Source organism: Cibotium barometz, chromosome 37 (assembly GCF_041138505.1).
Source record: "Cibotium barometz isolate CiBa-2024 chromosome 37, ASM4113850v1, whole genome shotgun sequence".
Taxonomy (NCBI): domain Eukaryota; kingdom Viridiplantae; phylum Streptophyta; class Polypodiopsida; order Cyatheales; family Cibotiaceae; genus Cibotium; species Cibotium barometz.
Genome location: NC_141082.1, coordinates 7,264,579 through 7,283,895, shown reverse-complemented (window position 1 = coordinate 7,283,895; position 19,317 = coordinate 7,264,579).

Sequence of the window (19,317 nt, the reverse complement as noted above, 5' to 3'; positions counted from 1 at the left end):
AAAAGAAAAAGATATATTTAAGAAAGCAAATATTGTATGCTACACAGGAATCATCAGTTGGAGACGACGCTCTCTACATATGGCAAAACAATAAAACAAATGTTCTTATTTCTCATTGGCTTGAAATAGGATGCCAGCTCGGAAGTCATCTTCTTCATATCAATCAATGCAAGCGATACTAAGGGATCACAACTGAATATTTCGTTGACTTGATTTGGAAGTAATTCCTCATAAGTGCCCTACAAGAGTTTATGAAGGAATGAACAAAATATGAAAAAAATTAACATATGAGAAAAAATAAACATGAGAAAAAATACATATGTGAAAAATGTAGTCATACCTTATACACATGAGAAAAAATAAACATATGAGAAAATATTAACATATGAGAAAATAAACATATGAGAAAAAATACATATGTGAAAAATGTAGTCATACCTTATACACATGGGAACAACACTGTCATTGATCTCCGTATCCTTCTCTATAAGCATGTAAAGGTCCCCAGGTGCAATATAGAGATAGTCTTCCTCGATTGTCCCAACATTGCAGATTAGCTGCCCTGGTACTTGGGCAAGCCTCTAAGTATTTGCCTTCTCCAACTGCACAAGGGTGTCTAAGCTATCATGCACATGTGAGACCTTTTCAATCACCTCCTCCTCAGAACTCTTATCATCTGTCTTAGATTTCTTAACCAACTTTATTTTCTTCTTCTTCTTGGGAGGGGAAGTAACTTCTTCAACTTTAATATCACCTGCCTTTTATTTCCTTTTCAATGCTGGGGGAACTGCAAGGATCTCAAAGGCTTTCTTATCCCTCATTGGCAAGGGATGAAGAAATTTATCAAACATGTACCTCACCCTGCTAACAAGTGTCATGTCTTTGTCCATCAAAGTGACTCTTCTTGCATGGGCAGTACATATGAGGCTATCATTCATGAAGTCTATAAGAAAGTCTTCACAAGCTTCTTGAAGACATGCTAGTGCACTGCTCTACCATCTATAATATCCTTGCCCTTTGATACTGTCACTTACTGTTCTTACAATTCTAAGGAATGGTGCCCTAGGGATGAGCAGATGAGTTTCTGAAGTTGGACACTGAGGTGACAGAGAACTTCATTGAAGCCCCTAGAGCCATGTCATTGTGCTTTAAAAAAGCCAAGGAAACTGAATCTTCTCTTTCCATAGAGCTAGAATTTCAAAGTCTTCTCAAGAGGAGTTTAGAATTATTAAAATTGGAAGAGAGCCTTTGCCCACCCTTGATCAAGGAAATGAAGAAGGCTTCATCAACCTTTGGGATGCATCCAATTTGGAAGAGGATGAGAACCAAAAGGTAATTTATCTGTTCTTGAGTGAGTGAATTTATGTTTTGGTATTGATTGAATTTATGTGAAAGCTAATTCTTTGTTTATTGCAGATTGAGTTTAATGATGCCGATGGTTTCCTTGGACGTGGAGGTGATGCCCGTGCAAGAGTTGGACAAGATGCTGCTCTTGCACACTACATCCCGTCTATTGACAAAGAAATATTTATTGTCTACCACAACAAATATTCTAGTGATGTTGAAATTCCACTTCTCACACTCAAGGCACTATCTAGATATACGGGCTATTCCTTTATCCCTTATAATACACATAAGGTCATGCTGATAGAGAAGTGTGCTGCTATTCATATCTTTGAATACGGTACAGGATTTTGGACTTCCAGAACCGGATACTTCCTCTGTTATGCTAGCTATGCTCTAGGTTCCCAGACTAGAAGATGTAAATGCACTCAAGGGTTATAGTCGCAAGAAATTTTTACGTTATAGAGGAAAAATGCCTAGTGAAGAGGAAGAGCAAGAAGAGACTCAAGAGCAGTTAATTATCTTGTCATTATAAATATTTTGTTATATCTTTTATGTAATGAAATGATACAAATAAGTTTTAATTACAAGTCTGTATTAAGCAAAAATATTTACAACACTTCAAAATGTTATAAATTTCACATACAAAGTTTCGTTACACTAAATCCAAATTCTTCCTTCTCGTCTTCTTGATGATCACCATGCCGCATGACATGTTGGTTCTATGCCAGCTTTTCGCTTCAATGATCTCCTCATTTTGGCTTGATTTTGTGCTGCCTTTGCTAAATCACTCATACGAGCCTTTTCCATTGATAGTTTTCACCCACCAAAAGTATATCTGTAGAACCAATTGAACATTTCTTTGAGGTAATTTGTACAAGTCTTTCCTCCTCCATGTTGAGTGTTTTTGAAATATACTCCTCTAGCTCGATAGTGAGATTTTTCCATTCCTTGGGTGCTCTACATGTCAAGAGAACCATATTCATTCATGAAGTATACACCATGTGCATACAAAATGTGCTGCAAAAGAAAACAAGACCAATTCAGAAACTATACTTTATACCTTATAATCATTTCAAAATTGATGAGTAGAAAGAAACTCGTTTACCATGTAATGTGTAATGTTGGTATCACCCCATGTATCGACCATGGCTTTTGTAAAATTTTGAAGCTCTTCTTGAAATTTTTGGCGCTCCTCTACAGTCGTCCTGCTTTTGCTCATTAATTTAACCATCTTATTGAAGTCTGACAAAACTTTCTCACATAGAACTACAAGGCTTGGATTGGTGCAGTCAAACATTGTGCATTTACACAAATCCTCCACAAGTCCCAGGACTTTGAGTTCTTTACTTTTTCTGGCCTCTCTAGAAAATGTCTTGCCTTATATCCACTCATTGACACCTGTTGGGCCACTTCATGATTTATGCCAGAGGTCTTCTTTGTTAACAGTAATTTGCACATTGCCGCCATGGCACCCAATGAGTTCAGTAGTTCCTCTACTTTTTGAAGAGCTTCATGTTGTCTTTCCTTGCCTTACATAATCAACGTGACACTTGAGCAAACGATCAAACACACGCGTGAATGCATACAAAGTACAAAAGTGGACATTCTTGAGTTCGAATGGAATTACAAGATTCCATTTGGGGTCTCTCAAAATGCCTGTTTGGCTCAGCTAGCATGTTAGCAGACAAGACACCACTAACCCAATTGCTAGCATTATCATCCGCTGTTTCATTCTCATCATCTTGATTCTCTAGCTTCCTCTTCCTTCCTGCGTTCTTCTGTTTCTTTTCTCTCACCATATTTTCATGCACCATGGACAAGGATTTGGGGTGTTAGCACCTTGTGGACACCCAAGAAGGCACTTTATTGTCTTCAAGTCACCTCCTAAATGCCAGTCTATTGTATAAGTGCCCTTACCCTCCACTTCTAAATTTTCTCCCTAAATCTATGCTTTAATGACATTGGTAATCCATGCTATCTTATCAAATATCCAAGCCAGCACTTCATGTGTCTCTTTCGGTACTTCAAACGCCCCAAGCCACCATATCTCTCTCTCAGATTGGACACTAAAAGAGGGAAAAATCAACTTGCAAACCCTCTCCCTATTGCTTGTCTGATTGTCTGGGTTTTCATCAGAACCTTCCAAAGGTAACTCAGTTTCCTTAGTCATGTTGATCTCACTCTTTGCATATGCTATTGTGATACTCATTCGTTCTAACCTCTTGTCTTTCACAATCTGACACTCATCCACTTTCAACACAAAACTTACCTTATCACCTTGCATGACAAACAAAAGTAGATAAGTTTTAGTACTTGAAAGATTTTTTTATTAGCTCGCAAAGAATGTAAAAAATTACTTACATTGTTTAGGCAGTCCATAGAATAAGATCATAGCTCTCTGAAGACGTTGTAGATCAACAAATATATTGTTAAACTCATTGTAGGGATACATAATCTTGCCATTTGTGCTTCACTTTTTTCCCCAAGCTCCAATGGTTAATGTATCATTGATGCAATAGTACTCTCCAATTTTGCATTGCACATCATCATTGCATGTCCTCTTTGCTAATCTTATCTTTCTGGGGGGACAGGAAAAATATTCCTTGTGATGCCTTGTTTGTGGAGCGTATCTTTTAGCAAATTGATAGAGTGCTTGATATCCTTTTGTGCTAATGCCCACCTCATCGCATGCATTCTGAACCTCCTCAATGCCTAGAAGATTGGTAATGTCAGCCATTATCTCATTTGTGAGTACCTAACGTATCTTCTTGTGGCGTGGGTCTCGAATGATGAAAAGAATGTCACGCCTCCTCACACAACTACGTAATATTTCTCCAAAATCTTGAGGACCATTATCACCACATGCTTCTTTCAAAAAGTTCTTATCACAAACTAATAAAGATTACCAAAAAAACCTTAATCTATTGCTTATAACAACCACAACAACCAAAAATACCTTAATCAAAATTACTTACAACAATAATAGCCAAAGAACAAAAAACAAACCTTGCTGCATGGATTCTTCGCTTGCGAACACCACCACCAAACAACTACGAGTTTTTGAATGTTATTGATTGTCCTCTTTCCCTCTCTTGCTTCCACGTGGGTGCTCTTCATGCGAGAGATTGTGTCTTGTAGCTTCATAACATGAGCCTCTTTCTCTTTGTCTCTTTTCTCTAGCTCTACAATATTATTTTGTGCATCTTGTAGTGCATGTTGCGCACTACTCAAAGTGCTTTTTAAGCTTTGTGTTTGTGAGTGGAGAAATTGGACTCTCCATGCATCGCTTATGCTTAACCTTCTACAATACCCAAGCAGCCCATTCTCACCCTCTCCAACAAATTGAATAAATGAAGGGAGATCAGTGACGGGTGGGTGATAATGTGAAGAAGGATCATTAGGATATAAATATCCATCAATCCAAAGATCCCCATTAGTCTGACCCTATTGTCTTCTTACATGCTTCTCATGTGCATTCAGATGTTCTTTCTTGATTGGTACATATTCATTCAATATGCGAATATGTAAGTCCACCTTCCGCACTCTTGTTGAATCTGAAATTTGTGTCACAATAGGGCTATTCTATTGTGAAAAGGGAGAGAGATAAAGAGAGAAAGGGAGATAGACTCAGGGGCTATCCTATTGTATTCGCAATAGGAGAAGAGAGCTTGGAAAAGAGAGAGAGAGAGAGAGAGAGAGAGAGAGAGAGAGAGAGAGAATCTTAGAGCAGAGGTTGGTAGGAAAAGTGATTAATAATAGTAATGATTGAAAGAAACGGAATGTGGAAAAAATTTTAAATATGACTATTAAAGTAGAGTAAATAAGAATGAAAGCATAGATATCAGTGATCTTAGTAGGGGGTTTTAATAGCTAGAAAGAGAATCCTAGTTCAAGAATTAGAGAGATTCCCTACTTTTAGGCCCAAAGATAGGCGTCATTATGAGTTATCTCCTTAATCCTCAATAAAATTAGTCTTAATTCTTAAAAATTAGGGATCCTTACAGGGCCCTTTTTATGCTCAAATGTCCCCTAATGAGTCTTCCTTAGGCTATTGCAATGGTTATTTCTTCATCTCAACTGGCACCTCCTCATCATTAGCTATGGGATTAGCATGGTGCTTTTCTTGTTCTTTTTCCAACTTCTTAAAGCAATTAATTCTGCAGTTGGATTCCTTGTGCCTCATTTTTTTGCCATATCTACATTGAATCCTCATGTTATTCTTCTAATTTTGTGCTCCCACAAAACTTTAAGGCTTTATTGTACTTAGTACTACTGTTGGCTTGTTGGTCTTCTTTGTTTCTTCTATCCTTCTCAAGGAGCAAGTCCACTAGGTCTTCAAACCTTGTAGAGAGCTGCCACATATAGGATTTGTAAGGTCTATTCAAATTGTGTTATTCCTCGCATGCTCTTGATGAGCAGAGCCACTTTATCTTCATCTTCAAGTTCACACTTAGGCTGTCAAGCTATTGGGAGGCTATTGGGCTATTTTGAGATCATAAAATTTTAGGTCTAGAAAAACTTTAGAGTTAGTGATCATGTTACCGAAGATGCCCTCCAACTTTTCCTACATTTGCTTGGCTATTGATTTGAAGTTAATATGATGCACCAAAGAATCTGCAAGGCTCAAGCCGATCAAGGGGAGGGCACACTCATTGCATTGTCACAACATCTTGTGCTTTTCTGGCTCAATGTCTCTTGGATCTTTGTCATTGCCAGAGACTATCTCCTATCCTCTCTCTCATAAGGAGGAGTTGCATTTTGGTTTGCCAAGTAGGGAACCCTAATGTTAGAGAATTTGTCGATTATTGGTACTGAGTGTGCCATAATGTTGAATGCAATCCTCAGATGAGCAAGGCTAAACACGGGTAGATCTCTGTTAGAAGAAATGACAAACAACGAGGGCTACATCTAGAGCCCCAACACACGAAACTTTAGAGGCCAGCCAACACATCACAGGGCTGTAGGGAAGGCCACACACAGGCAATCCGTCAGATGAAAGCATTACACTGAGGAGAAGCTAAAAGGGGAAGTGACAGGCCCAGATGAGGCGATGGAGAAGGTCACAGTTGCGGAAGGTTGTGCAGGAGGTGGTCATGCTCCAGGTAGCACTAACGAGCAAACAGTGAAGTGTTGGTGGCGAAAAGGAAAGGCAGGAGCCACGACTGGAACTTGACGTGGTCTTAGTAAACTAAGGTATGTATATATATATAAAAATGACAGAGGGCGGTGGAGCTAGCGCCACCACGGTTATGAGGACGATATTCTACAGGCAACATAGAGGTGGGCAACACAACCAAGATTACATGAGGTACATATGTTGAGGAATCACTGGTGGCACTCACAGCTTATACGGGCAGAATCCAGATGGAGTGGACTGGTGGCTGTAATACCATTTATTACGCTCAAGGCTATGGTGGGTGCTGCTGGAGGATTGCCATTGTAACGAAGGAGAGAGAGTGAGAATTACATTCGAGGAGAGAGCAAACCAGTAGGAGCTGAGGACTCAAATCATTTGATTCTTTTTTTAAATGAAGTATAAGCCTTTGTTTTATAGGCCTTTCCAATACCAAACCATTTGACCCTTATTTAATGTATGTTTATCCACCTATAAATAGGTGGTTCACACACAACTACACAGTTAGCCTTTTAAGGGGATGTTCACACATGGACACACAAACATCTAGATTGAATTACAAATGCCACCACGATCATGATCTAGATATCCACCAAGGTCAAAGATGAATGTGTCATAAGATGGCATGCTGTGTTAATCAGCACAAGGCTCTTGAGATGATCTCTAGTATCACCAAAAATGAATGCCCAATAAATTGTAGATCCAATGCATAGGCATCCACAAGCATCACAAAAGAATGTCTCGTTATCCAAGTCAAGGCCTAGACCAAAAGCTAATGTATCATCACAGGGTGCCTCCATAATCATGCCTAAGTCAAATGCAAAGCTCTCAAAATCCATGTAATCTGTGTGCATACTCATTCCTCTCCTACGAGCCCTTGCCTTCATAAAATCATCCGACTACCATCATCATATGCACTATGCCTGACTACTCAAACACATGAACTATATCCAAACGAATGCTGCCACTTACACTATAAAAGCTAGGGTAGCAGTTGTGAACTGTAGATATACCCACATGTGAAACTCCAGAGGAATAGCCAAACACATTGAACATAAGAACCTCATGCCTAAGCTCCTCATGGTCCATCGTATGCTCATGGGTATCCTGTGGAGTATCTCTAACCTCGTGTGCAATGGATGCATCACTAATCAAATGCTCTCGATCCTTTAGTATGCCCTCACAATCATCTAATGCATCCAAATGATTTGTAGGAAGGTGGGTAAGCATAGAAGTGTTTTAAGTATCATCATCGTCAATGCTCAATGCCATCTTTGCCCTTGAGATCATGCCCACTTGATCTAACTCACAACACCATCACATACAGCATCATCACGTACATGTATATCAACACTATCATGTGTATGTGTGTCATCATGTGCACTTGTATCAATATCGTCATCATCATTTGTGCCAATGTGGTATACATCCTTAGTAATATAATCATGATTACTCAAGAATGTAGGACATTCGAATAAGCAACCATAAGAATCATCCCAATTGAGAAAAATTGACCCACCTGCCTCTAGGAAGTGTCTCAACAATGACCAACAGTCAAGGGATCACCAAATGTGCCAATGTCTCTCATCCCATAAATCGTGCACATGTGTAGTCAATAAACTTTGCAAATCCATTCTCCATCTATGTCTTGAATGAACTATCTCCTCATCATGAGAGGTAGATGATGAAGCATAAAAGTCGCTATGAAAATGTCACTTAGGGTGTTTTAACTTAGGGAAACGAAACCCAATAGACGAACAACTACTAATATTTCCTCATTATATATTGATATTCATTCTGAACTCAAAACGCTAAAAATTGAAATAGCAAATAAAGTCAATTTTCATGTAAATTGTACTTATATTATGTTGCTCTTCTCTATCTATTCTCAATATTCATGGCAATTTCTTGGCTAGCAGGCAAGCAAAAGGGCTAATTGCATTTCTAGACTCGCGCTCGGTGGGAGTATCCAATGGGTGAAGTCTAAATTGAAAAGATGCAGGGGGGAGAAGAGATCTTGAGCTCTTGCAAAGCACACACACACTCACAAAACCCTAAAAGAGAACACACAAGGTGAGAGGCTAAAAATCCTATTCTTCTTCACTCAACACTCAACACACCATGCCAGTCTCTAGAATGGCTATCACACAACCTGTCATCCCACTGGCCGCATATCACCCATGATCTCACCAACCATGTCAGTGGTGTAAGTGTGGGGCCTATCCCCCAGGCGGGTCATCAGTGTCCACTGCCTCACTAGATGAGCTCGATATCTCAACACTCCCCCTTGAGCTCAACTCCATCTCATGTACACCAAGCAAAGCCCTGAATCTGCGGAGCTTCTCTGTACCCAATGCTTTGGTGAAGATGTCAAGCTGTTCCTATGTGCTGACATAAACAAGGTCAACGTCTCCTGCCAAGACCTTCTCTCTGACAAAATGGTATTGGACCTCTATATGCTTTGTGCGAGCATGAAAAACTGGGTTCCTAGTATACTGCTAATGTTGTCACAAAAAATGACAACTTGTCTAGACCCAAATTTGCAAGTAGCTTTCTCAACCAAGCTACCTCACATGCTGCCATAGTAGCACCTCTGTACTCGGCCCCTGTACTAGATAGAGCAACCGTAGGCTGCTTCTTACTGCTCCAAGTCATAGCAGCACTCCCCAAAGAAAACATGAAGCCACTAGTAGATCTTCTATCTAAGATACTACCAGCCCAATCAGCATCTGTGTACCCATGTACACATATCTCTGTCCCAGTTTCATAAAATAGTCCACAATGCAAAGTAGACCTCACATACCTCAGTATGCGTCTCAATGCATCATCCAAATGCAGCTTCCAAGGAACCTGCATAAAGTGACTCACCAACCCAACAGTATAACTGAAATCTGGCCTAGTGATTGTCATGTAGATCAAGCTTTCTACTATGTGTCTATACATAGTAGGATCCTCCAAAATCTCTCTTGAATCTGCACTCAACTTGCCATTCTGATCCAATGGCACTGAGATAGGCTTACAGCCTGTCATACCATACTTGGACAACATGTCCAAGCCATACTATCTCTGCAGTAATCCAATACCATGTGGTGACCTAATCCAATACCATGTGGTGACCTAATCACCTCAATGCCCAAGAAATATCTGAGCTCTCCCAGATCCTTCATCTCAAACTTCTGTCGAAGTAAGATCTTTACATCAAAGATCTCTGCATCATGGTCCCCCGTAATGATCAAGTCATCTACATAGATGACAACAAGCACAACCCCTCTATGACTGTGTCTCACATACAGTGAGAAATCTGCATTGGCTACATGAAAGCCAATAGTGACAAGATATTCAGAAATCTTGTCAGACCATGCTCTTGGTGCTTGTTTTAAGCCATACAAGGCTTTCTTCAACCTGCAAACATGCTCGAGGTGACTCACATCCTCATAACCAGGTGGCTGCAACATATACACCTCTTCCTGCAAATCCCCATGCAAGAATGCATTCTTTACATCCATCTGGTGTAAAGACCATTTCTTTGACGCAGCCACTGCTATCACAACTCTCACTGTTGCCATCTTGGCAATTGGGCTGAAAGTTTCCTCATAATCAATGCCATATGTCTGTGCATATCCTTTGGCTACCAATCTAGCCTTGTACCTGCTTATGCTTCCATCACTGTTATGTTTTACTTTGTACACCCACTTGCATCCAATGGCTTTCTTGCCTTCAAGCAATTGCACTAAATCCCAAGTCTCATTTCCATATAGTGCATCCATCTCCTCATCCATAGCTTTCTCCCAACACACATTTCCAACAGCCTCATCAATGCATGTGGGCTCTACAACCTGCACAACCTTTGCCATGTAGGCATAGTGATGTGCCACATAACCACCATCATAGGTAAACCTCTGCACAGGATTCTTCACTCTCCCAGATCTTCGTAGATTTGCATTCATGGCTTCCATAGCCTTCTTTACACTAGGTGTTCTCATAGCTGGTATCCCAAGCTCCTCATCAAGGCTCATCTCTGAGCCCCTAGACTCTCCATCAACATGAGAATGCCCTGCAGAAATGTCAGGCATACTAAGGGGCTCAACCACTTTCTATTTTCCTTTACGTGATGTACTAATCACATTTGCAGGACTGGTATTATGACACAGCCTGCCACTCCATGGTCTATCAACTGAACCATTAGATGAGGACTCTCCTGGTCCACTCAAAGACTGTGATTGCTGACTTGTATTCTGTGCAACCACATTTCCACTCACATCAGCCCCAAAGCTTCTTTTTCAACAGCAACATACCAACTGCTCATCTCATCAAAGACAACATCCCTGCTTACCCTTAACTCACGTGTAGCAGGGTTATAACACCTGTATCCCTTTCGCTCAAGGGAGTATCCAATAAACACACATTTTTTTGCTTTTGGATCCAGCTTAGTTCTCAGCTCATCTGGCACATGCACATATGCAATGCATCCAAAGACTTTCAGATGAGACAAATTAGGTTTTCTACCAGTAAACCTCTCCTCTGGAGTTACATCATGTATGGTACCAGTTGGAGTCCTATTCATGATGTAAACTGTTGTAAAAACAGCCTCAGCCCAATAGCTAAGCGGCATATTCTTCTCTTCCATCAATGCTCGCGCAATCTCAGCAATGTGCCTATTTTTCGCTCACAGCAACTCCATTTTGCTGCGGAGTGTACCTGCATGTAAACTATCTCCGAATACCATTCTTCTTCAAAAATTCAGAACTCATTGGAGAAGTACTCTCCCCCTCCATCTGACCTTAGGCACTTTACATATTTCCCTGATTGCTTTTCAACCATAACTCTGAAATTTTGAAAATGAGTGAACACCTCACTCTTCTCCTTCATGAAGTATACCCACACTTTCCTTGTGTGGTCATCAATAAATGTCGCAGCCTTCCATCGACATGGTCTTCGTAGGACCCCATACATCTGAATGCACAACATCTAGTGCATTTCTGCTCACATTTCTGTTACGTGGAAATACATGCTTTGTTTGCTTTCCAAATTGGCATGCTTCACATATTCTCTGCATACCTTTAACTTTAAACTTTGGCAGCCCTATCACAATTCCTTTAGTCTGCATAGACTTCATTCTCTCCACATTCACATGTCCAATTCTTTTATGCCAAATGTCTGTGTCTGCAACAATTCCTGAACCATTTGCAAACATCGCAGCACTCATTTCAGGCATGTTTACATTCAATGTAAACATACTGCCCACTCTGTTGCCTTTTGCAACCAACCTGCACTTGTCTTTAAAGTCTTCAACATAACAACTATCAGGGTTAAACCAAACCTGCAAACCCTGCTCAATCATCTGGCCAACTGAAACTCTTTGTTATGTTCGGAACATGAAGTACATCTGCAAGGTACTTCACTTTGCCATCCTGCATAGACAATGGCACATCTCCAACATGGGCAATTGGATGAGCAGTGTCATCCCCTGTTTCCACAAAACCTGGTCTTTCAAGGTTTTTCATCTCCTTGAACCACTCCCCATGACTTGTCATGTAGTTCAAAGCACCTGAATCAACGTACCATACATCATCTTTATGTGCTGCTTCAACATTTTTAGACATGGCATTCACGACATGCTGCATACACAAACAACCTTTCATTATCCTCATTGTTTCTGCTCGAGGATGCATAGTTGTTTTGTTGCAATTTCCCATTTTGCATGTCAACTTGCTTCTTATAACAATCTGCCTGCACATGTCTAGGCTTACCACAATAAAAGCATCCACGTGTATCATTATGCTGCCTTTGCCAATTTCCACGACCTCTTTGACTCCCCCTGCCTCTGAATTGGCCTCTTCCACCTGTGTGTTGTTGTTGTTGTTGTAAATTCTGGGACTGTTGTTGTTGCTACTGCTGGCTATAATTCTCATTACCTGCTCGGCCACCTCCTTGACCATGTCCACGGCCTCCTCTACCTCGTTCTCTTCCTAAACTTATGTGTAGAAGGCCAGTTGCTCTGAACTGTTTTTGTTTTGTGAAGACTGTTGGTCTTCACCCAAGCTCTTCTCTTCTATAATCAACATAGACACCAAATCTGTGAAATTGGGAATGTTTTCCCAAGTCTGAATAGATGTCTTGAATGCCTTGTATTGTGGCCCGAGACCACGTAGACAAACTTCCACCTTGTCATCATCATCTACTGAAACACCAATAGATGCAAGGGATTCTACAATACCCTTTATCTTCAATGCATAGTCATTCACACATACTCTTTTTCTCCACAGTATGAAGTTCATTCTTCAGCTGTATCTTTCGTGCCTTGGTATTTGTTTCATAGAGTTTTACCAAGGTGTCCCACGCCTCCTTGGGGGACTTGGCATCCTGAATGTGCCAAATCATGGTGTCCTGTATACTGATAGAGAGCCAATACATAACTTTTCTGGCTCCTTGGTTCCAATCCTTGAACTCTTTCACATCTGCAGCAGTCGGATTGATCTCCGGTATCTCCGGTGCCTCTTCATGCTCACCTTCTATGTAGTCCCAATAGCCCTTTCCCATCAGGAAATTCGTCAACCTGAACCTCCAAGCATGGAAGTTGTTCTTATCAAGTTTCTCAGCAACAATCTGGTTTATGCCATCATTTGACATCTTGCCAGAAACAGCACTCTGGTTTGTCCTGCACAAACTGCTGTATTTTCTGGAGCAGTACTGTACTACACTCAAATGTCACAACCAGTGACCTCAATGTGCATACATACACCCAATGGCAACTGTTGACCTCCTTGCAGCACACACAGTGTCTGCACAACCAATCTGTGTTCTTGCAGTTCTTAAAACAGAGTTCTGCAGAGAATCGATGACTTACCTGCAGTGCTCGAAATCGCTTGCTTTCTGAAAAACGGAGGTCGTAACGCGTTCGAAACGCGTTTTCGGCCCAAAAAACATAGTTTGGTAGGACAGTATAGTTGCCCTTTAGCTTTACTCCCACGAAGAAAGCTCCTCAATCAGAGATCGTTTGCCGGTGCCTCCCGTAGAGCTCCCGACAAGGGTGTAGTGTTGTCAACACAAATAGGGAAGAGGTGTTGAAGCTCTTACCCTCGTACCGCTTCCTGTGCTTCTCTCACTTGCAGCTCAGCCCTTAGTATGAACCAAGCTATGATACCATGAAAAGATGCAGGGGAGAAGAGAGCTTGAGCTCTTGCAAGCACACACACACTCACAAAACCCTAAAAGAGAACACACAAGGTGAGAGGCTGAAAATCTTCTTCTTTTTCACTCAACACTCAACACACCATATACAAAGATAAGAGTACACACAATATGAAAGGTACTCAACCAAATACATACTAGGGTTCTCTATAGTGTGAACTCAACTAAATGAGCTGGAGCTATAACTATGCAAGTCTCTAGAATGGCTGTCACACAGCTTGTCATCCCACTGGCCGCATATCACCCATGATCTCACCAACCATGCCAGTGGTGTAAGTGTGGGGCCTATCCCCCAGGCGGGTCATCAGTGTCCACCGCCTCACTAGATGAGCTCGATATCTCAGCATAAATGTCCCAAATGTGTGCACAAACTTGACAAAGGGTATGTATAATATGATCGTGTTGGGTAGTCCATGGTACTACATACGAAGGACCCCCAATAGAAATCTAGCATCACACATATGCCCCTAATCATTTAAGAGTAACAAAATGACGTTGTCCCAAAGAGAGAAATGCCCATGGCAGTGCGGGTAGTAGAAGAATAGTAGTAAATAAAGCATGGTCATGTGTGTGAAACAACACCAACAATTCTCAAAGCACATGAACACACTCAAAGCATCTGAAATGTGAAGCACATGTGAAAACCCTCTATAAAATACATAGCATGTAAGCACCCCTCACAAACACAAAGTGTGAAAAAAACACCTACCTATGCTCAACACATTACAAAAATGCACTCATGTGTTAAAGAATCCCAAGGGTGTGAACACCCTCTACAATCTCAATGCGCATGAACACACATCATGGGGTCAACATCCCTCACAAAACACCCCAAATGAGTAAACACCACAATAAAATTTGATGAATCATCCAACACCACCACACACGTGAATAAGCCCTAATAAGTGCAAGGATAAGGTAATGATCCTCTGTTTCACTAATCATTGTAGACAGCCTGTTTAATCAGCTCCATAATGCATAATTGTTCCAACCAACCACATAGCAACCTTCTCAAGTGTGTGTACCAAAAAATTGCTAAGGAGATTTTGGGATTAAACAATTACAAGACTTGAATTTGGCCTCCACCTAGCATATTATTGAAAATTCTACAGTGTTTCTTCCCTACAATCTGCGCCACCTACTCCTGAGGAGAATTGGGTGGTTTGTTGTGGTAATTGAAGGTAGATGTGAGTCCCCAACAATCCTAGGTATGTACCCAACCATCAATGTAGTGATTTTTACAAAAAAATCAGCTCCAATTTCATCCACAATGAACATCTCTTCTTTGTTTTTGTGAGGGCTTCAAAATAGTGAATTTCCAGTCACTTAAATGCATCAACTTTGCTCCAAATTAAATGTAGGGCTTGCACATGAGTTTCCAATACATTCCCATTTTCTAGATACATGATTCTTTGTCAGATTTGCAACCATTTGCCTCATACATTCACCACACTCAAGCTTCAATGGAGAGCTTGCAAAACAGAAAATTTTCTTTGCTTTGGGCAACTCAAATCTGGTGTTGTTTTTGTTTTTGCACCTACAATCCGCTCAAGGATGCTTAGTAGTCCTTACCCGGTAGGCCAAGCACTCAGATTTGATGAAAATCGGTGTGCTCCAAGCTTCACAGCTCCAATGGCAAGCTTCACAGCTTTTCTTCACAGCTTCTTCTCCCTCTTCTCTCACTCACTCATAAACCCTAATAGAGAGCACCAGGCTCTGATACCATGATGAAAAATAGGTAGAGGGAGAGGAGACACACACACAGGAGCAAACCCTAATGTATTAAGCAAACCCTAACCATAGAGGGAAGCAATCTCCCTTCTCACACAATGCATAAAACCATAATCCATAATCTACAACACACTACATGTGTTGTGTCCACACACTGCTAACCCTCTAGCTAATGTCTAGCTGGACGCGGTCATTTATGTCTCACACATGTTACTACCTAACATGCCAGCACATAGTGCAACTGGCACAAGCTGACATCGAGCTTGAATCTCAACATGATCCTTATTCGAGTTGATGTCCTAGGAGGCATAGTTCTTTATGGACCTCTTTAGAGAGATTTCAGAGTTTATAGACTTACGTATAGAAGAATTTAATTTTGAGATTAAGTATAAATTAGGTAAAGAGAAATTTAATTTTGAGATTAAGTACAAATCAAGCAAAGAGAATGTAGTGGCAGATGCCTCAGTAGGAAGGCTTTCTTAGTCGTAGTTATCATAATTTCTAACCCTCTATCCACTCTACTGAGATTAAGGAGAAGATTGAACTAGATAATTTTTTAAACCCTTGTTATTACATTGCTTAAGCAGGAAAGTAAGATGGCTCAAGAAGTTAAGAAAGTTCAAGCATTTAAAATTGAAGATGGATGCTTGTACTTCAATAATCAGTTGTGTTCCATCTTAAAGAGAAGATTTTAAATGAAGCTCATGAAAGCCTTATAGAAGGACACCCTAGCTATATGAGACTTTCATGGCACTAAAGTAGAGTTTCTTTTAGCCCAGACTTAAGAGAAGAATTTTAATGAAGCTCATGATAGCCACATATAGCAGGACATCCTGGCTATGTGAAGACTTTCATGGTAATAAAGAAGAGTTTCTTTTGGCCCAGACTTAAGAGAGATGTACTGCATCATGTTCTCGTCAATTCTTAGATTGCTAAAAGGTAAAAACCAAAAGGATAAAAATGCCAGGAAAGTTGCGTCCCCCCTTAGACATTCTATAAATGAAGTGGAAGTGCATAAGCATGGACTTCATTATTAGATTGTCGTCAGTTAGCTGGATATGATTCCATCTTCATTGTGGTAGATCAATTGACAAAGATTGCTCATTTGTTGATCCTAGTAAAGAATACTTATATAACCCTTGATGTATATAGAGTTATGGATTATCAAAAAGGATTCTCAGTGATCGAGATGTGAAATTCACATCCCATTTTTAGACTGCTTTCTTTGAACTTGTGGGAACCTCTCTTTGAAGCCCTCTCTTTGAAGCTATGGGAACCTCTCTAGATCTCAATACTGTCCATGTGGAGAATGATGGCCAGATCAAGAGAGTAAACATGTGATTGAAGATATCATTTGAGAATTTTGTGGTTGAGAACCCAAAATATTGATAGCTATCTTCATTTGGTAGAGAGTGCTTATAATGCATCTCATCATTCGATGCATAGGAATGAGTCCATTCAAGGAACTTTATGGTAGAAAACATTGTGTGATGCCTTTAAATTGGTATGACCACCATTGATCAAAGTTGAAGTGTTGTGTGATACCTTTGAATTGGTCTAACCCACTGAAATGAATCGTTAGATGTAATTGATAAAGAAAGATATCAAAGCTGCTTAGGATAGACAAAAGCAATATGCCGATCTGAAGCATAATTTTAGTGAGTTTGAAGAAGGTGATATGGTTTTTCTTTGACTACAACCCAAGAGGATTTCTCTTTCCTTGGAAAAGTACAAGAAGCTATCACCCAGATGATGTTGACCATATGTAAATAGGAGAATTGGAGATTAAGCTTATGAACTTTTGCTTCCTCCATACTTAGAGATCCATAATTGGAGAACTGGTGTGATCAAGCTTACGAACTTTTGCTTCCTCCATACTTGAAGATCCACAATGTTTGTCATGTTGTGTACTAGATCCAAGTCATTAATTAGATGATGATTAGGTTGTCTTTCCCACTCACGAGAGCTAGAACTAGAAGCGATTTTGGATGTCAAAGACAGGCACCTCAAAAATTGAATCTTAAAGGAGTATATGATTAAATGGAAGTTCTTCCCAATTGAAGATACTACTTGGAAAAAGGAGGAAGATATAGTAAGAGAATATCCCTAGTTCACAAGATGATATCTCAGATTTTCAAGTGGGGGAGAATGTAAGATCCCTCTTACTATGAAGAAAATTTTAATTGTTGATAATAAAAAAATGTATGTGTTCATTATTTTAAGAAGAGTGTCTAAATAAATAAAAAATATATATGATTAATTTATCTTAAAGCTGACTGTAAAAAAATGAAGGAAAGACCCCCGAGTGTACATATGCACATAAGTACACACATCTTGCAAATTAAATTATATCAAAAGGGTAACATGATAAATATTAGTTAATGAAAAAGAAAATAAATGTAACAAAGATATTTTCCACAATAGCCTATGCCCAAAGACTATGTGCCTCAACCCACTTTTTGTTGTGGTAGCACCACTCTGAGCAGCATATACATTTGAGTGGCGCCACACAGGAGCTCTCGAATGAGCCTATATGATCTCTTGATGGAATCCAACCATTAACAAAGAAATAGAGTCAGCCATGGCTCTAGATTTTCTCTGCCTTCCTATTTGTATCTCTCAAAATAATTTGAGCCTTGGTAAAACAAGGTAAAACCTTCATAATTATTCATGCTCTTTCCTCCAGAAGTCCTACAAACCCCAAAGGAAAGGCCATGACAAGATTGCCTTGATGGCTGCTTTAACTTCTTCATCTTTCTCAATACTCTTTGTGATAGCATTTTGAAAAAAGTAGCCATATCTGGATCTGATATATCTGACCATGATTTTAAAAGATCCTCAATAGTTATCCTGTCTAAATTCTTAGCGGGGCGGCATTTAGATGACTGTTACCATAGGCTTTTGGTGTTATGTCTTTGGTATTATTGTTCTCATTCTCACTCCTATGATAGAAATGTGTAACATCATGCATAGGCGTGATGAAAACTCTCCCATCTTGTTTCAACAACCAACTCCAAAAGCTCGAGAAGCATCTAGAACTCCTCCCACTCTCCAAGTGCCTACCACACATAACATCTCCTCTAGCTTTTTCAATGTGCTATCATTCATCCTTTCGATTAGGCTTATGGTCACTAGACACAACCATAGCTTTGCTAAATAAAACATTGACAATTGTGCAACAATGGCATCATCACTTGGATGCAAGCTCAACTTCATTTCAATTCAATCAATCGTGCAGCAGTATCACCATGGAGCTTTAAGCGCATCACAATAAGGATGAAGGATAAAATATGCAAAACAAGAGAGCAACGATAGTACTAATGGAAGCATCACCAAGCTCAAAGAGCTATTAGAGCTGTTACGAATAAACAAAACTTATGCATGGGCCAGGTTGGTCATCCTAGAGCTCAGTGAGTTGAGCTCATAGAACTTGGTTTGGCTTCCTGAGAAGATCAAGTTTGAGAGCATCTGAAGCAAGTTACCTTAGAAGAAGCTTGGCCGTCAACGAGAGGGAGAAAGAATGTGCCATACATGAAGGAGAGGATAAAAAGAAAATTTTTCTTAAGGAAAATTAAAAAAAGAGAGCAGGGCCCTTATTTTCATTAAAACCTTAGGGTTTTCTTTTTCCCCTTTTCACACTCCTTATCCACAATTGAGCGAGAGTTGGAACTACCCCGACAACCTACACAACAACAGGTTGTAGCTCATAAGCAATGGTCAGAGAGAGCATACAAATTTTTGCATTACTTGTTTATATGTATCTCAGATGCTATACTCATACATATACATGATGCTGAGAATCCCAAGGATGCATGGGATACATTGCTAAAGCTCTTTGATATAGATACTAGTGCTTGTAAGTCTCAGTTGAGACAACAGATTCATAATGTGAAGTGGAAAGGAAGGAGTATTCA